The sequence below is a fragment of the Octodon degus genome, unplaced genomic scaffold, assembly GCF_000260255.1.
Source record: "Octodon degus isolate 3935 unplaced genomic scaffold, OctDeg1.0 scaffold00003, whole genome shotgun sequence".
NCBI lineage: Eukaryota > Metazoa > Chordata > Mammalia > Rodentia > Octodontidae > Octodon > Octodon degus.
In genome coordinates, this window is record NW_004524579.1 from 11,908,341 (window position 1) to 11,915,747 (window position 7,407).

The 7,407-nt window shown below is 44.0% G+C and overlaps 1 pseudogene across 1 annotated transcript; it reads left to right on the forward strand.

Moving 5' to 3' along the window:
* Nucleotides 1-1,027: 1,027 nt before the first annotated feature.
* Nucleotides 1,028-1,954, forward strand: LOC101584198 (annotated as a pseudogene). The gene has a single exon (XR_192323.1). The product of XR_192323.1 is annotated as a mitochondrial 2-oxoglutarate/malate carrier protein pseudogene (transcript).
* Nucleotides 1,955-7,407: the final 5,453 nt, after the last annotated feature.

Consider the following 7,407-nt stretch of genomic DNA (forward strand, 5'->3'; position numbering starts at 1 on the left):
CTCTAAAAATGTATTCATTGTTCATCACTTTCTTCTGTGTTTTGAAACTATATGGTGTTTATTGATCCTATACACAATCCACAGACTCTTCTCTGTCATATCTATCCTGCTCCCAAACTCATCTAATATATTTTCCATTTTTTATTTACTTTTTGTTCTAAACTTTCTGTTTCAGTTGGGTGCAGTAGTACACACCTGTAATGCCTGACTTCAGGAGGCTGAGGCAGGAGGATCACTCTGAGTTCAAGATCAGCCTGGGCTACATAGTGAGGTCAAAACCAGCTTGAACTACAAAACAAGACCTTGTCATGAAAATCCAAAACACTCTTAAAAATAAATTTTCTGTTTAATTCTCCTTTATATCTTTTTTTTTCCTTTGCTGATGCTATCTTTCTAATCATTCCAAGAATGTCTATGTCTGCTCAGCAGAACAACCTGCATTAAATATTTGCTAGACAAGTCCAAAGTTTGTGTTAATCTCAGTGTTGGTGTCTATTCAGTCTTTTCCAATTTGAGTTGAGATTTTTCTGATTTTGAATTTGCCTTGTAACTTTGCATTGCTTCCTGGATATTTTGAATATTATGTAATTAAAATCTAGTCCTTGTTTAACTCCTACATAAGCATTACATATTTTTATTTTCAGCAAATGATCGGCTTAGGTTCAGTTCAATTCATCCTCTGAAAGTTACAGTTGAAATGTCATTTAAGTTTCCAAAGCCTTTGCAATGCTGTTTGGATAGATTCTGAATATACACTACCCAGTGACAATCTTGGACCTGAGTGGTAGTATGTTAGATTGATTCTCAAAGTCACTATTAGATTAATCATATCTCCACTCACGCAGCTTAGAGTTGATACAAAATTTTATGGGAAATTGAATCCCATCAAAATAAAAACTTCTGGGGCCGGGGAGATGGCTCAGTGGAATAAGCATTTTCCTGGCAAGCGCAAGGGTCTGAGTTCAATCCCCGGTTCCGCAAAAATAAATACTTCTGGGGACCTGGAGCCAAGAGCCCCTGAGTAGTAATGGCAGCAGGGGCGAGTCCCAGGGCTGACACGATGGCCAGGAAGCCCTGTACCTCCCCTAAATCCATCCAGTTCCTGTTTGGGGCCTGGCTGAGATGGGAGCTACATGTTTGTGCAGCCCTTGGACCTGGTGAAGAACTGCATGCTGTTGAGTGGGAAGGGGTGCCAAGACAAGAGAATACAGAACCAGCTTCTATGCCCTCACCAGCCTCCCTAAGGGGCATTTATACTAGGCTGTCTGCTGGCCTGTTGAACCAAGCAACCTATACTACTACTCGCCTTGGCATCTATACTGTGCTGTTTGAGCACCTGACTGTGACAGATGGTCCACACCCTGGCTTTCTGCTAAAGGCCTTGATTGGCATGACTGCAGGTGCAACTGGCACATTGTGGGAACACCATCTGAAGTGGCTCTTATTTGAGTTACTGCTGATGGCAGGCTTCCTGCTGACCAGCGCCGTGGCTACAAAAATGTGTTTAATGCCCTGATTCGAATTGCCCGAGAAGAGGGAATTCCCACATTGTGACGGGGCTGCATTCCTGCCATGGCTCAGGCTGTTGTTGTCAGTGCTGCCCAGCGGGCTTCACATTCTCAGTGCAAGCAGTTCTTACTGGATCCAGGCTATTCCTTGGATAATATTCCGTGCCACTTCTGTGCCAGCGTGATCAGTGGCCTCGTCACGACTGCCGCCTCCATGCCTGTGGACGTTATCAAGACCTGGATTCAGAACATGTGAATGATTAACGGGAAGCCAGAATACAAGAATGGGCTGGATGTGCTGGTGAAAGTCGTGTGCTATGAGGGATTCTTCAGCCTCTGGAAGGGTTCACGCCGTACTATGCCCGCCTGGACCCCACACAGTCCTCACCTTCATCTTCTTGGAGCAGATGAACAAGGTCTACAAGCATCTCTTCCTCAGTGGCTGAGGTGGCAGGGTGCCTGGAGCTGGTGTGCTGGGCCCCCCAGTCACCCCTCACTCCTACTGTCAGTGGCCCGCCAGGGGCCTGGACTCTGCTGCCCCAGGCCCCTCTATCTATTTCCCTGCCACAATGTGGTTTCTTCCTTTGCAATAAAGGACTTTGGTCTGTTCTGCTCCCTGGTCCAGCTTGCCCTGCTTCTGATGTCTGATTCTTAGGACAACTCTGTCCCTCACTGTCCCCTGGAGGAACTGGGGAACTCCTTGAGGATTCTAGTCTCTTGTAGGATATTAGTTTCAGCACATGGGACAGCAGAAGATTCCCCTTGTCATTGGGGAAACCAAGGCAGAGCTGAGGGGACAGGAGAGGGCAAAAAGTATCAAAATGATCAAAGAGTCCACAGTACAAGGGGGCCCTCCTCCTCCCTCATTGAGGAGTTAATAAATTGGATTGATGACATAACCCCCAAATCTAGCTAGTTGTGTGCCTCAAAAAGGAAAGGAGACTAGACAAAGAAGCTTATATCTGTGGAGAAAAAGAACTGTACTTTTTAAGAAAAAATATTTAAAAAGCACTAGCTGGTTTAAAAATAAAATGAAATAAAAAATAAAAACTGCTCTTCAAAAAAATCATAAAAAATAGGTAGTTAAGCCATAGACTTTTAAAAAAATGTATGCATTTGGTACAGGGCCTCACTATGCAGATTGGACTTGTGGTGATCCTCCTGTTCTGAGTCTCCCCAGTGCTGGGATTACAGGCATGTGCCACCACGCCTGGTCTCAGTGGCCATGTACCCAGGGGTGGGGTCGGCATGGCATATGGCACCAGGGATCAAACCCCGATTCTTGCACTTTCCTAAGCACTTAGTCTGCTGGGCTTTCTCACCGGGCCTAGCCATAGAGTTTTATTAAGAATATACAATGAATTCTTACAACTCAATAAAAATTATAAATTTTTAAGTAAGCCCAAAGACTAAATATACACTTCACAAAGAAAGTCACATATGTGGGGCTGGGGAGATGGCTCAGTAGAATAAGTGCTTGCCCAGCAAGCGCAAGGGCCTGAAAAAAATAATAATAATAATAAAATAGAATGTTAAAGTTTAGGGGCTGGGGAGATGGCTCAGGAGAATAAGCGATTCCCTGGCAAGCACAAGGGCCTGAATTCAATCCCCGGTTCTGCAAAAAAAAAAAAAAAAAAAAAAAGTCACACATGTGATCAATTGTCACATGGAAGGACTTCATATCACTCGTGTAAGGTAAGTGCATATTGAAACCACATCAAGGTACCTGCATTAGTCAGTTTTTCTGTTGCTGAACACAACACCCAACATAGGCTACAAAAATACTTGTACAAGAATGTTCATCACGGGCCAGGGAGATAGCTCAGTAGAACAAGCGCTTGCCTGGCAAGCACAGAGTCCTGAATTCAATCCCCGGTACCAAAAAGAAAAAGAATGTTTATCACAAGTTATTTAGGATAGTCAAAAATTGGGAGTTGTCTAATGTCCATCAACAGTCGAATAAAGATCTAACTGTGGATCCATTAAATAGATTACTAGTCAGCAATAAAAAGGAACAGACTATTGATCCACACAGCAAGGATAACACAGGACAGTATACATACAACTTCATGAATGTGAAGTTTTAGAAAGGGAGAACTTACCTATGTGAAGAGAGTCTATAGTTTATGGCTCTATTGTATGAAAGTCCAGAAAGGCAAAGCAAAAATATGGGGCAGGGATGGAGAACAGTGGTGGCCTCTTTCAGAGCCGTGGACTGGGATAGAAGACCAGGGAAATTTATAAAATTGATGGAAATCTTCCTTGGCTTTGCTTTATCTTCTGGAGTGATGGGAATAATTTAGCTTTGATAGGCCTATGTTCATTAAAAGATGTGTGCATTTGAACATAGTTACATTTTTTAAACCTAATTATAATTATTGAATGAGGTGAGGGAGAAGTACAGATGAAATGCGAGTGTCAGGGTGCTGATCAGTGATGGAGTTGGGTGATAGGGTTACAAGGCCCCATCATACTCTTGCATTTAATTTGTATATGATGGAAATTGACCATCATAACATGATTTTTAAAATAAAACAGAATAAATGTAGTAAACTTACTGCTAACAATTTTCCTGTCATGGCCAAGCTAGTTTTATTTTCATCCTCTCAACTTTCTTTCCTTCCAATATGATTTTGCCAGCCAGTCCCAGGAATCTTCCATTTCAACTGCAAGCATTCACCATGTCTCTAAGGATTTTAAGAGTAACATAGCACGGGCAAGATAGCTCAGCCAACTGAGCACCTGCTTTGGCAAGCGCAGGGACCAGGGTCCCTGGTCCTGCATGCCACACCAGTGACTGAGTCCGGGCATAGTGGCGCATGCCTATAATCCCAGAACAGGGCAGGCTGAAAACAGGAGGATCACTATGAGTCTGAGCTGCATAGTGAGACCCTATACCAAATACAAAAATTAAAAAAAAAAAAAAAGAATAACAACAAAATCATGAGAACCCTCAAAAAAAATGTTTAATGCCAAATATCCAGCTCTCTTCTACAGATGGTGGTTTTTAAAGTTTGTTTAAACCAAAATCTAAGTAATACTCATGCATCACTAAAGGTCAGTAGATTTTTTAAGTTGCTTACTTTTTCTTTGGTTTGGTTTGGTTTTGTTGATCTTTTTGAGACAGGGTCTCACTATATAGTTCAGGCCAGCCTTGAGCTCATTTTGTAACCCAGGCTGGACTCAAACTTGAAATAATCTTCCTGCCTCATCCAGTGCTAGTGTTACAAGCATGTGCCACCACACCTGGCTTTTAAATTGCTTTATATGAAGTTTCCTCTCGATTTCTCTCTTTTGCTTTGCAATTTATTTGAAGAAAATTGGCTACTTTTAGTGTAGATTTTCACAGTCTCATATAAGACCTTTCTCTGTCCCCGATATTTTCTGTCATTGGGTAGCTGGATCCAGACACCTGTTGAGCCTTAGATTTGATTTGATTAGCAGAACTACATCATGGCTAGTGGTGCGCTCCCTCATCAGCAGGCACAAACTTGCCTGCTGATGCTGAGTGCCCAGATCACTCATTCATCCAGGGCTGTAACATGGCAATACTCTAGTTCTGTACTTCCTCCTTCAGTTATTAGCTGGAGTCTTTCTATAAAAGAAAATTCCCACCGGGTGTGGTGGTGCATGCCTGTAATCCCAGAATTCTTTTGGAGGTGAGGGGGTACCTAGGATTGAACTCTGAACCTTATACTTGCCAGGCAGGCTCTTATGCCACTGAGCTACCTCCACAGCCCATTCTCAGCACTCTTGATACTGAGACAGGAGGATCTCTGGGAATTCAAAGTCAGCCTGAGATACAAAGTAAGTTCACGGCCAACCTGAACTGTAGAGCCAAACCCCATCTCAAATAGACCAAACGGGGCCAGTGAGATAACTCAGCAGACAAAGTACCTGCTTTGGCAAGCGCAGGGACCAAGGTTCAATCCGTGGTCCTGCACACTAGGCTAGCCCCGCCCCCCAGGGGCTACAACAGAGTCTGGGCAGGAGAGTCTGGGCATGGTGACTCAAGCTTGTAATCCCAGCGCTGGGGAGGCTGAAAACAGGAGGATCACCACATGTCTGATCTGCATAGTGAGATTCTGTAACAAATACACAAAATGAAAAAAATAACCAAATAAATAAATAATAAAAACCCTGTCTTGAAAAACCTTAAAAAAAAAAAAATCACTTCATTTACTGCATAGATAACCCATATACAGTATAAGAAACAAGATCAATGATTAATCCTTTTATTTACTAATTTTCAAAATAATGAGTATTTTCAATGGCAGTGAGGTAGCTCTTAAAGTATTTTTAGCTCATGGATTTAAATCAACCCATCTTTTCAATGACAATAAAGATATATTGAAAAATACACTACCACTCTAATGCAGGTCCTTCTCAACACCTCACCATCTGTCCCAATGAACGTGGACTCCACGGGTGAAAGAACCCAGGCACAGCTTTTATCAAGTCAACCAAAAATTATTGTGTGCCCATTAAGCACAATGTACTTTCAGAAATATTATTTCACTGATCTGAAAACAAAGTTCATTTGGAAAAATGTATCCTGTCTTATCTTACAGGTACGATGCTGAGCCGAGAAGAGCTAATGAGACTACCCAAGTCTGCTACCCTGACTGTCCCCCAGGTCACAGCACTCATGGACTGCAAAGCATCACAGCCAGAGGCCGAGCCATGTTACAGGTCTCAGACTTCTGGCCCAGGAGAACAGTCGCTGAAGAGTCTGGCCACCGTGTCACTTGGGGAGCACTGGGAAGAGCTCAGAGACGAGGAGTCCAGAGGAATAAATGCATGCCGAAGAAGCACGGCATAGGTCGTCTCAGTACTGGCAGTGAGACTCAGAAGAGAGCTAAGAATGGTTCTGTCTTACTCTGGGTCCAGGAGAATGAAGAAAGCAGAAAATTACTGCAAGAGAGCATTATTCTGCATCTCTGAGCTGGGCTCCAGCGGAGCAGCCTGTCTCCTGGGAGGGAGAGTGTGCTGGAAGAACTCAGATACAGCCCCAAGGTGGCTTCTACAGCTCTGCTGGGTATTCTGTCACTCAGTCCACCTTTAGGTTGTGTTAATAGGCCTACAACATACTTTCTGACTGACTGGCTTCATAAATTTTAAAACTCTGCCAGTTAGCAGAGTCCAAAAGGGCAGCAGAGAAGCAGAGAAAGGAAAATGTCAAGCAAAACGAGACAGGAACATACATAGAAAACCAGAAGACAAGCAAACGGTGACTTGAAGACAAGGTGGAGATTCGTGCAGAGGTTAGAAGCTCAGGGGAAGAGGAGGTGCAGAGCACAGAGAGATGCAAGCAGGGACCGATGGAAAAACCGATGCTGGGCGGGCCAGATAACTCAGCGGATTAAAGCGCCTGCTTAGGGAGACGCAGCTGGCTTACCATGCAGGCTCCGCCCCCAGGGCGCGCTGAGAAGGCGGCTGAGACTGGGCTTGGTGATACGCCCCTATTATCCCAGCCCTTGGGTGGCTGAAAACAGGAGAATCAGTACGAGTCCCAGCTGTGTGGTGAGACCCTGTAGACCCTGTCCTAAATTTTAAAAAAGAAAAAGAAAAACTGATGTTATCTAGCAGGGTCAAATGCAGATTGCCCTGGTTTACGATGGTTTGGCTTGCAAATTTTCAATTTAATGGTGGCCCAAAAGGGATATGCATTCATTAGAAACTACACTTTGATTTCTTCATTCCAGTGTTTCCCGGGCTAGAGGCGTGTGCTATGAGCCTCCCTTGCCATGCTGGGCAGCAGCAAGCAGCGAGCAGAGCTCCCAGAAAGCTGTGCAGTCAGGATGGTGAGCGATGAGCATGTTCTGTGCGGCTCAGCGACGGCGGTTGACAGGTCAGGTATGTTCAGTGCACTGACTGGATAGTTCAGGACATAGCAACT